This window comes from Papio anubis, chromosome 6 (assembly GCF_008728515.1).
Source record: "Papio anubis isolate 15944 chromosome 6, Panubis1.0, whole genome shotgun sequence".
Classification (NCBI taxonomy): domain Eukaryota; kingdom Metazoa; phylum Chordata; class Mammalia; order Primates; family Cercopithecidae; genus Papio; species Papio anubis.
The window spans coordinates 136,605,490-136,618,187 of record NC_044981.1 but is presented as its reverse complement, the minus strand read 5'-3'; the positions used below and the strand labels follow the sequence as shown (position 1 = coordinate 136,618,187).

At 37.2% G+C, this 12,698-nt stretch overlaps 1 long non-coding RNA gene and 1 pseudogene across 4 annotated transcripts in view; both read right to left on the bottom strand.

The window, feature by feature from the left end:
- The window catches only part of LOC116275369, a 126,451-nt gene extending 118,151 nt beyond the window's left edge, over positions 1-8,300 (bottom strand). For all 3 annotated transcript variants that reach the window (XR_004184417.1, XR_004184416.1, XR_004184415.1), the window contains exon 1: positions 8,105-8,300. This is a non-coding gene — a long non-coding RNA (uncharacterized LOC116275369). The remainder of the gene's footprint in view (positions 1-8,104) is intronic.
- LOC116275365 lies at positions 2,498-3,324 on the bottom strand (annotated as a pseudogene). Its single transcript, XR_004184411.1, has one exon. The product of XR_004184411.1 is annotated as a 60S ribosomal protein L7 pseudogene (transcript).
- Positions 8,301-12,698: the final 4,398 nt, after the last annotated feature.

Genomic DNA, 12,698 nt, shown 5'->3' with positions numbered 1-12,698 from the left:
AGTTGGTTGTAGATACATGGATTTATTTCTGGGTTCTGTATTCTGTTTTATTGGCCTATGTTTCTGTTTCCATGCCAGTACCTTGCTGTTTTGGTTGCTATAGTTTTGTGGTATATTTTGAAGACAGTAGTGTGATGCCTCCAGCTTTGTTCTTTACCTCAGAATTGCTTTGGCTGTTTGAGGCCTTTTTTACTTCCACACAAATTTATGGATTTTTTTTTTTGTTTTCATGACAAGTGACATTGATATTTTGATAGAGATTGCATTAAATCTGTTTATTGCTTTTGGTAGTATAATCATTAGAAAAAAAATTTGTAATATGTGAACATTGGCTGTCTTTTCATTTTTTGTGTGTCTGCTTCAGTTTCTTTAATTGGTGTTTTACAGTTTTCATTATAGAGAATTTTCATCTCCTTAATTGTCTGTTACTAAGTTATTTTTTAGCTGTTTTAAATGGGATGGTTTCTTGATTTCTTTTTCTCCTAGTTCATTATTTGTGTATAGAAATGCTACTGATTTTTGTACATTGATTTTTATATCTTGGAACTTTGTTGATTTTGCTTATCAATTCTAAGATATTTTTGTGGGAGGTCTTTAGGCTTTTCCATATATAAGATTATACCATTTGCAGTCAGGGACAACTTGACTTCCTATTTCTCTGGTTAGGACTTTCAGTATTATGTTGAATAAGAGTAGTGAAAGTGAGCATCCTTGTCTGGTTCTAGTTCCTAGAGGAAAAGCTTTCAACATTTTCTTATTCAGCGTAACGTTAGCTGTGGGTTTGTCATACATGTCCTTAATTGCATTGAAGTACATTCTTTCTATATATAACTTGTTGAATGTTTTTATTATGATGAGATGTTTAATTTTCTCAAATGTTTTTTGTGTCTATTGAGAGGATTATATCGCTTTTTTTCTTTGTTCTGTTGATGTGATATATCACATTTATTGTTTGTAAATGTTAAACCATCCCTGCTCCCTGAGATAAGTCCCACTTGATTATGGTGTATAAACTTATTGATATGTTGTTGAATTTCATACTATTATTTTATTGAGTTTTTTTGATCTATGTTCATCAAGGATATTGAACTGTATTTTTTTCTTTCATGCGTGTATGTGCTTTCTTTTTCTTTCTTTCTTTCTTTTTTTTTTTCTAATTCGGTTTTGGTATCAGAGTAATGCTTGTGTCATAGAAAGAGACTGAAAAAATTTCCTTCACCTCAATTTTCAAAAATAGTTTGAAAAGAATGGGTGTTGGTTCTCTTTTAAAAATTTGATAGGCCAGGTGCAGTGGCTTATGCCTGTAATCCCATCACTTTGGGAGGCTGAGGCGGGCAGATCATAAGATCAGGAGTTCGAGACCTGCCTGGCCAATATGGTGAAACCCCATCTTTACTAAAAATGCAAAAATTAGACAGGCGTGGTGGTGGGTTCCTGTAATTCCAGCTACTTGGGAGGCTGAGGCAGGAAAATTGCTTGAACCCAGGAGGTGGAGGTTGCAGTGAGCCAAGATTGCACCCCTACACTACACTCCAGCCTTGGTGACATAGCAAGTCTCTATCTTGAAAAAAAAAAAAGAAAAAGTTTGATAGAATTCAGCAATGAAACCATTCAGTCCTGGGCTTTCCTTTGCTAGGAGTCTTTTTTTTAACTTTAAGTTCCAGGGTACATGTGCAGGATGTACAGGGTTATTACATAGGTAAATGTTTGCCATTGTGGTTTGCTGTACAGATCAACTCCCATCACCTAGGTATTAAACCCAGCATCCATTAGCTGTTCTTTCTGATGCTATACTCACCACCTCCCCAACAGGTCCCAGTGTGTCTTGTTCCCCACTATGTATTCATGTTTTCTCGTTGGTCATCTCTCACTTATAAGTGATAACAAAGTGGTGTATAGTTTTCTGTTTCTTCATAAGTTTGCTGAGGATAATGGCTTCCAGCTCCATCCATGCCCCTGCAAAGGACATGATCTAGTTCCTTTTTATGGCTGCATAGTATTCTATGGTGTATATGTACCACATTTTCTTCATCCAGTCTATTTTTGATGGGCATTTGGATTGATTTCATGTCTTTGCTATTATGAATAGTGCTGCAATGAACATATGTGTGCATGTATCTTTATAATAGAATTATTTATTTTCCCTTGGGTATATACTCAGTAATGGTATGGCTGGGTCAAATGGTATTTCTACTTCTAGATCTTTGAGGAATTACCACACTGTCTTCCAAAATGGTTTAATTAATTTACATACTCCCACCAATAGTGTAAAAGCATTCCTTTTTCTCCGCAACCTTGCCAGCATCTGTTGTTTCTTGACTTTTTAATAATTGCCATTCTGACTGCCGTGAGATGGTATCTCTTTGTGGTTTTGATTTGCATTTCCTTAATGATCAGTGATGAGCTTTTTTCATGTTTTTGGTTGCATGAATGTCTTTTGAGAAGTGTCTGTTCATGTCCTTTGCCCACTTTTTAATGAGGTTTTTTTTTTTTTAAATCATTTTGAGAGCAGGTACTGTTTATTAAACTGACGAGACTCGAAAAATAATCATGGTAGACACCTTAGTTCATTCTTCTAATAAGCCTGTTGATCTGGTCCTCCCTGTTGCCAGCATCTCCACCTTCTACAAAATGGGTGGTCTTTTTCTTCATTCCACCTCGTGGAGAGGATAATTTGAAAGGCCACAGGAAGTTATTTGCCTCTTTGAAGCGTTTTCCAACAGTATAGATCTCATGAATCAGATCCTCCATGCAGATGATGCCATATTTACCAAGAGATTGAGCAATCAAAGTGTTATCTGTCAAAGCAATTCGCTTCTTATTGATTTTGCCATAACCACGCTTGTAGATTAGCTCATTTACTGACTTCAGATTGGGGTACCCCCATGCAATATATGGCTCTACAATCCTCAGCATGTTAACTGAAGCCTTGTTGAGCTTCACAAAGGTTCCATTGAAGATTTGACCAAGGCGCAGAAGCTGCAATACCTTTCGGACCTTTGGGCTCACGCCATTGATACCTCTGATGCTGATGACAAACGCCAATTTGGGTTCAGCAGGTACGTAGAAGTTGCCAGCTTTTCTTGCCATCCTCGCCATTCGAATTTCAGTTCTGTGCATCTGCCTATATTCCTTGTGATAGTGCTTCGCTTTCTCATAGATAAGCTTCCTCCTTGCCTTTCGAAGCATCTTTTGGGCAAACTTCTTTCTCAGGCGCTTGATCTTCAGCTCTGCGAAATTCCTTCGCTTTTTCTTAAGGGTTTCTGGCACAGCAGGAACCTTCTTCTTCTCCTCTTCCGCACCATCCATGGTTCCAGCCGGAAAAAGAGGAGGTTGTTTGTTTTATTCTTGTAAATTTGTTTAAGTTACTTGTAGACTCTTGATATTAGACCTTTGTCAGATGAGTAGATTGTAAAATTTTTTTCCCATTCTGTAGGTTGTCTGTTCACTCTGAGAGGTTTTTTGCTATGCTGAAGCTCTTTAGTTTAATTAGATTCCCTTTGTCAGTTTTTATTTTTGTTGCAATTGCTTTTGGTGTTTTCATCATGAAATCTTTGCCTGTGCTTATGTCCTAAGTGGTATTTGCCGAGATTTTCTTCAGAGTTTTTATAGTTTTGGGTTTTACAAGCAATGGGGAAAAGATTCTCTATTTAATAAATGGTGCTGGGAGAACTGGGTAGTCATATGCAGAAAGTTGAAATTAATAAATGGTGCTGGGAAAACTGGCTAGTCATATGCAGAAAATTGAAATTAGACCCCTGTGTTAGTCTGTTCTCAGCTGCTAATAAAGACATACTCAAGACTGGGTAATTTATAAAGAAAAAGAGATTTAATGGACTCTCAGTTTCATATGGCTGGGGAGGTCTCACAATCAAGGTGGAAGATGTAGGAGGAGCAAAGGCATGTCTTACATGGTGGCAGACAAGAGAATGTGTGTAGAGGAACTCCCCTTTATTAAATCACCAGATCTCATGAGACTTATTCACTATCACGAGAACAGCATGGGGACCTGCTCCCATGATTCAGTTACTTCCCACTGGACGCCTCCCATGACACTTGGGAATTATGGGAGCTACTCTTCAAGATGAGATTTGGGTGGGGACCTGGCCAAACCATATCAACCCCTTTCTTACACTTTATACAAAAATTAACTCAAGATGGACTACAGAGTGAAATGGGAGACTTTTTATTACAGGTTCAATCTCAATATTCTTATTGATCTGTCCAGGTTTTGTATTTCTTCCTGGTTCAATCTTGTTAGGTTGTATATGTCCAGGGATTTTTTTATTTTCCTATAGATTTTCCATTTTGTTGTATGGTTATTCATAGTCATCTCTAATGATCCTTTGTATTTCTGTGGTATCAATTATATTTTTTTGTTTCTAATTTATTTGTGTGAGTCTTCTCTCTTTTTTTCTTAGTCTAAGTAAAGATTGTCAATGTTGTTTATGTTTTCAAAAAGTCAACTTTTTTCATTTTCTTGATTTTTTTTTTAGTTTTATTTTATTTATGCTCTTATTTTTAATATTTATTTTTCTCCACTAATTTGGGCTTTCGCTTGTTTTTGCTTTCTCTGATTCCTTGAGATACATCATTCAGCTGTTTACTTGAAATCTTTTTACTTTTTTCGTGTAGGTACTGATTGCTATAAACTTCAACTTATTACTGTATAATAATATAGTTATATATATAATAATATAGTTTTGCTATATCCCATAGGTTTAGTTGTTTTAAGAACGTTTTAAATTTCCTAATTAATTTCTTCATGGACTCATTGGTTGTTCAGGAGCATATTGGTTAATTTCCATATATTTGTACCTTTCAAAAGTTTCTAATTATTGATTTCAGTTTTAGTTCATTGATACAAGAAAAGATACTTGATAATTTCAATTTTAAAAAGGATTTGTTGAGACTTGTTTTATGACCTAACGTGGTTTATTCTGGAGAATGTTCCATGTGTTCATGAGAAGAATGTGAATTCTGCAGCTGTTGGATGAAATGCTTTGTAAATGTCTATTAGGTCTAATGTTAAGTTTAAATCCAATGTTTCTTTGTGGATTTTGTTTCTAGATTATCTATCCAATGCTGTGAGTGGCATGTTGAAGTACCAATCTATAAATGGAGTGTGTCTCTTCCTTTATATCTAATAATGTTTGCTTTATATATCCATGTGTTCTGGTGCTTCATGCATATATATTCACAATTGGTATATTGTATTTATTTATTTCTGAATTTCTTAAGTATTATATAATGACCTTTTAGTCTTTTTTTTTTTAGTCTTTTACTTAAAGCTTGTTTTATCCAATGTAAGTATAGTAGCTACTCTTGATTGCTTTTTGTTTTCATTTGAGTGAAATATTTTTTACTATCGTTTCACTTTCAATCTGTACGCATCTTTACCAGTGAAGTGAGTTTCTCATAGGTAGCATATAGTTGGGTCATTTAAAAAAATCCATTCAGCTAGACTGTATCTTTTAAGTGGGGGATTTAATCCATTTATAAATTATTATTTTTTGGTGAGCAATTACTCTCATCATCTGTTAATTGTATTCTGGTGGTTTTGTATATTCTTTGGTTCTTTCTTCCTCTCTTATTGTTTTATCATTGTGATATGGTGGTTTTTTATGGTGATCAGATTTTATTCTTTTGTCCTTTTCTTTTGTGTATTTGTTCTACCAGAGCTTTGTGTATTTCTCCATGTTTTCATGATAGTAATTATCATATTTTTATTTCTAGATTCAGGGCTACCTTGAACGCCTCTTGTAAAGCCAGTCTAGTGGTGATGAATTTCTTCATTTATTGCTTGTCTGAGACAGATTTTATTTTTTCCTCATTTTTGAAGGATGGCTTTTCTAAGTATTGTAATTTAGTTGGCTTCTTTTTTTCTTTCAGCACTTTAAGTGTATCATCATATTTTATCCTGCCTTATAAGGTGTTTGCAAAGAAATCTGTCAGTCAAGTAAGAATTTCCTTATACATGAATTGATGCTTTTCTTCTCTTGCAGTTTTTAGAATTCTCCCTTTGTGCTGATTTTTGACAATTTGACTATTTTGTGCCTTTAAGAATCTCTTTTTGGGTTGAATCTATTTTGGAATTTTTGAGTTTCCTGGTTATGGATGTCCAAATTTCTCTTCAAATTTGGGAATTTTTAAAGATGAGATTTGGGAGGGGCCAGGGGAAGAATGATATGGTTTAGCTCTGTCCCCAACCAACTCTCATCTTAAATTCCCACATGTTGTGGGATGGACCCAGTGGGAGGTAATCAAATAATGAGTGTGGGTCTTTCCCGTGCTGTTCTTATGATAGTGAATAAGTCTTATGAGATCTGATGGCTTTATAAGGCAGAGTTTCACTGCACAAGCTCTCTCTTTGCCTGCTGCTATCCATGTAAGATTGTGAGGCCTCCCCAGACACTTAGAACAGTAAGTCCATTAAACCTCTTTCTTTTGTATATTGCCCAGTCTTGGGTATGTCTTTATCAGCAGTGTGAAAATGGACTAATACATTTGGCAATATGAAAAGATATCAGATCCGTTTTGCTTAGAAGTCATCAATCATACCTAAAACATTTTCAAATCCTATATGTCTGTTAAAGACATGTATCCAGAATATATAAATAACTTTTAAAATTCAATAATATAGGTAACTCAAATAATAAATGGGCAAAGGACATTTCTCTAAAGAAAATATAAAAATGGCTAGAAGCACATGAAAAATGTTCAACATTGTTAGCTCTCAGGGAAATATAAATAAAACTTTGGGATACCACTTCATACCCAATAGGACAGCTGTAGTCAAAAAGACAGATAATAGCAAGTGTTGGAAAGGACGTGGGTAAAATGAAGTTATTATACACTGCCAGTGAGAGTGTAAAATGGTGCATCTACTTTGTGCAGTAGTCTGGCATTCTCTGAAAATGTTAAATATAGATTGGCCATGTGACCAGACAGTTCACTCTTAGGATAAAATCAAGATACGTAATAATATATGCTCACACAAATACTTTTACATAAATGCTCATAGCTGTGCTATTCATAATAAAAAGTGGAAACTTAATACTCCATTAATCAGCTGATGAATGAATAAATAAAACATGGTATATCCATACCACTGGGAATATTTTCAGGAAAATATTTTTTATATTTTGCTGCAAAAAGCAAAACTACAAAGACAATAATAAGATCAGTGGTTATCAGGATTTGGGGAGAGGAAGGGGTAAATGTAACACAAGATATTTTTTGGGAAGTAAAATTCTTCTTTATGATACTTATGGTGGATACATGTCATTGTACATTTGTCAAAACCCACAGGATGTACAACACTAAGTGTGAATCTTAATGTAAACTTTTTAAAAATCCAATAAACTCCAGATAAAGTTAGGGCAACTCCATCATCATTCTTGCTGTTTATAGCTCTAAAAATAATCATATCAAATCTGGGGTTAATATTATACGTGGAGGTCAAGATAATCAAATTAGTAACCAACAGCATGTGCCTTGGCAAAGAATTACAAATATCAAGGTACATCATGTCCTTATGAGGGTGCTAACTCAGGATGAGAATGAACATATTTTTAGTACAGGAGAATCTAAGTTACAACTGCCCTCCGACACTGAGATTAGAATGATCAATGTACTTTTATCTTTATTAAACATTTCTTTTTTTCACAATCAGAAAGCATAAAGGTTGTCTAGGGACATAACTCTTTGACAGACAATATGCAAAATTTACACATGATAAACAATTATTCACTCAATTCAACTTATTGAGTGCCTATTATATATTGCTCTAAGAATGTAAACAGTGAGTATAAAAAAACAAGGCTCTTGTCCTATGGCGTTTACATTCTAGTATGGGGAGACAGATGATAAATAACAAATAAATAAAACAAGAAAAATGTCAGGTAGAGTATTAGTATTCTACCACTGCTATAATTTACACAAATGACTTAAAACAACACAAATTTATTACTTTACAGTTCCGGAGACTAGAAGTCCGAAATTGGTTTCACTGGACTGAAATCAAGGTATTAGCTGGGCTGTGCTTCCTCTGGATTTAGGAGAGAATCCATTTCCATGCCTTTTCTACCTTCTAGACACCTACTGTATTCTTTGGCTTGCGGTCTCTTTCTTCCAACTTATGCTGTCATTGTCATATGTTTTCTCCGTGCCACTGCTTATCCTGCTTTTCTGTTATAAGAATCTCAATGATTATATTGAGTCAATCTGGAAAATCCAAGATTATTTCTTCATTTCCAGATCCTTAACCCAGTCACATACGAAGTCTCTTTTGGCATGTAAGGTAACATATTCACAGGTCTAGGAATGAAGATGTGAACATCTTTGGAGAACCAGGATTCTGCCTAGCACAAGTGGTTATAAATGAAGTGCAGAAAATGAACACTGTTGATGTCATAAAGAACAGCTGACTTGCTATTTTAGGTGGTCATGAAAAGTCTCTTTGAACAGGAATATTTAACCTGAGATCCACAGGATATAAAGGAGCCAAACCTGGGATAGTCAGGTAGTATAGCACTCCAGGCAGAAGAAAGGGAAACAAATTTGCTTTGTCAGGAAAATAAAGAGGCCAACGTGGCTGGATGTGAGATGGCCTAAGAGCTAAGTGGTACAAGTAGGAATGGGAGAGATAGGTTGGAGTCAGATTATGTAGGATTTACTGAACTAGGGTAAGCAAGCAGATAAATATCTTTGCATCAAGTATCTTCTTTAAACACATTTCAAAAAAAACTGGTAGTTGCTGAAAAATAAACTACAAAATTAGGGTTAAAATTATATGTTAAGTAACCTGATGCAGCATAGCTACTGGAAATTGAAGTTGGTGTTGGTATAGATTGAGACAGGTAAGCTTACTTTGTCTTGACAAAGAAGTGGCATGGCTCCCCATTTTTATTTACTGGGAGAGTCTGTAGAATCTAGACTAAATTATCTGAAAATATTTTCTGGTTGGTCAGTTAGGAAAGAAGAAATTGACTTTAGAAATAAACACCTGGTAATCTATGTCCTCAATAGGAAGCAGCTTTGAAGAAAAGTTCCTTTTTGAGGTGAAATGGGGAGTATGGTAATTTCTACTGAAGGAAAGGACTTCCAGTCAAATGGGTCCTACAAAGGGAAAGATGCTTAAGTGAATATTGCATTAAAATAAGGATATGTTGGGGCACACCCAAGATGGCCGAATAGGAACAGCTCCAGCCTCCAGGTTCCAGCGTGAGTGACACAGAAGATGGGTGATTTCTGCATTTTCAACTGAAGTACCGGGTACATCTCACTGGGGCGTGTTGGACAGTTGGTGCTGGTCTGCGGGTGCAGCCCGACTAACGAGAGCTGAAGCAGGGCAAGGCATCGCCTCACCTGGGAAGCGCAAGGGGGAAGGGAATTCCTTTTCCTAGTGAAAGGAAATTGAGACACACACCTGGAAACTCGGGTAACTCCCACCCTAATACTGCACTTTACCAAGGGTCTCAGCAAACAGAACACCAGGAGATTATATCCCACACCTGGCCCAGAGGGTCCCATGTGCACGGAGCCTCCTTCATTGCTAGCACAGCAGTCTGAGATCTAACTGCATGGTGGCAGCAATGCTGGGGGAGGGACGCCCGCCATTGCTGAGGCTTAAGTAGGTAAACAAAGCTGCTGGGAAGCTCAAATTGGGTGAAGCCCACCACAGCTCAGGAGACTGGCCTGCCTCTGTAGACTCCTCCTCTGGGGACAGGGCATAACTAAACAAAAAGCAGCAGAAACCTCGCAGAGGTAAATACCCGTGTCTGACAGCTTTGAAGAGAGCAGTGGATCTCCCAGCATGGCGGTGGGGATCTGAGAACGGACAGACTGCCTGCTCAAGTGGGTCCCTGACCCCTGAGTAGCCTAACTGGGAGACATCCCCCATTAGGTGCAGACCTACACCTCACACCTCACATGGTGGGGTACACCCCGAGACGAAACTTCCAGTATAAGAATCAGACAGCAACACTTGCTGTTCAGCAATATTCTATCTTCTGCAGCCTCTGCTGCTGATACCCAGGCAAACAGAGTCTGGAGTGGACCTCAAGCAAACTCCAACATACCTACAGCTGAGGGTCCTGACTGTTAGAAGGAAAATTAACAAACAGAAAGGACACCCACACTAAAACCCCATCAGTACGTCACCATCATCAAAGACCAAAGGCAGATAAAACACAAAGATGGGGAAAAAGCAGTGCAGAAAAGCTGGAAATTCAAAAAATCAGAGTGCCTCTCCCCCTCCAAAGGAATGCAGCTCATCGCCAGCAATGGAACAAAGCTGGACGGAGAATGACTTTGATGAGTTGAGAGAAGAAGGCTTCAGTTGATCAAACTTCTCAGAGCTAAAGGAGGAACTATGTAACCAGTGCAAAGAAACTAAAAACCTTGAAAAAAGGATGGATGAATGGATAACTAGAATAATCAATGCAGAGAGGACCTTAAAAGAACTGATAGAGATGAAAATCATAACATGAGAATTACGTGACAAACGCACAAGTTTAGTAACTGACTCGATCAACTGTAAGAAAGAGTATCAGCAATTGAAGATCAAATGAATGAAATGAAGAGAGAAGTGTAGAGAAAAAGAGTAAAAGGAAATGAACAAAGCCTCCAAGAAATATGGGATTATGTGAAAAGACCAAATCTACGTCTGATTGGTGTGCCTGAAAATGACGGGGAAAATGGAACCAAGTTGGAAAGCACTCTGCAGGGTATCATCCAAGAGAACTTCCCCAACCTAGAAAGGCAGGCCACCATTCAAATTCAGGAAATACAGAATGCCACAAAGATACTCCTCGAGAAGAGCAACTCCAAGACACATAATTGTCAGATTTGCCAAAGTTGAAATGAAGGAAAAAATGTTAAGGGCAGCCAGAGAGAAAGGTCGGGTTACACACCAAGGGAAGCCATTCAGACTAACAGCAGATCTCTCAGCAGAAACTCTCCAAGCCAGAAGAGAGTGGGGGCCAATATTCAACATTCTTAAAAGAAAGAATTTTCTTTTCTTTTCTTTTCTTTTTTTTATTATTATACTTTAAGTTCTAGGGTACATGTGCATAACATGCAGGTTTATTATATATGTATACTTGTGCCATGTTGGTGTGCTGCACCTATCAACTCGTCAGCACCCATCAACTCATCATTTACATCAGGTATAACTCCCAGTGCAATCCCTCCCCTCCCCTCTCCCCATAATAGGCCCCAGTGTGTGATGTTCCCATTCTTGAGTCCAAGTGATCTCATTGTTCAGTTCCCACCCATGCGTGAGAACATGCGGTGTTTGGTTTTCTGTTCTTGTGATAGTTTGCTGAGAATGATGGTTTCCAGCTGCATCCATGTCCCTACAAAGGACACGAATTCATCCTTTTTTATGGCTACATAGTATTCCATGGTGTATATGTGCCACATTTTCTTAATCCAGTCTGTCACTGATGGACATTTGGGTTGATTCCAAGTCTTTGCTATTGTGAATAGTGCCACAATGAACATACGTGTGCGTATGTCTTTACAGCAGCATGATTTATAATCCTTTGGGTATATACCCAGTAATGGGATGGCTGGGTCATATGGCACTTCTAGTTCTAGATCCTTGAGGAATCGCCATACTGTTTTCCATAATGGTTGAACTAATTTACAATCCCACCAGCAGTGTAAAAGTGTTCCTATTTCTCCATATCCTCTCCAGCACCTGTTGTTTCCTGACTTTTTAATGATTGCCATTCTAACTGGTGTCAGATGGTATCTCACTGTGGTTTTGATTTGCATTTCTCTGATGGCCAGTGATGATGAGCATTTTTTCGTGTGTCTGTTGGCTGCATGCATGTCTTCTTTTGAGAAATGTCTGCTCATATCTTTTGCCCACTTTTTGATGGGGTTGTTTGTTATGTGTGAGCTTGATCCTGTCATTATGATATTAGCTGGTTAGTTTGCTCGCTAGTTGATGCAATTTCTTCCTAGCATCGACGGACTTTACATTTTGACATGTTTTTGCAATGGCTGGTACCTGTTGTAGCTTTCCATGTTTAGTGCTTCCTTCAGGATCTCTTGTAGGGCAGACCTGGTGGTGATAAAATCTCTAAGCATTTGCTTGTCTGTAAAGGATTTTATTTCTCCTTCACTTAAGAAACTTAGTTTTGCAATAGATTCTTGCAATAGCTGCAATAAAAGAATTTTCAACCAAGAATTTCATATCCAGCATATAAACAAACCCAAAGACAAAAACCACATGATTACCTCAATAGACGCAGAAAAGGACTTTGACAAAATTCAACAGCCCTTCATGTTAAAAATGCTCAATAAATTCAGTATTGATGGAATATATCTCAAAATAATAAGAATATTCAACACTCTTAAAGAAAAGAATTTTAAACTCAGAATTTCATACCCAGCCAAACTAAGTTTCATAAGTGAAGGAGAAATAAAATCCTTCACAGATAAGCAAATGCTTAGAGATTTTGTCACCACCAGGCCTGCCTCATAAGAGACCCTGAAGGAAGCACTAAACATGGAAAGGAACAACCGGTATTACCCATTGCAAAAACATGCCAAAATGTAAAGACCATTGAGGCTATGAAGAACTTGCATCAACTAACGAGCAAAATAACCAGTTAATATCATAATGGCAGGATCAAGTTCACACATAACAATATTAACCTTAAATGTAAATGGACGAAATGCTC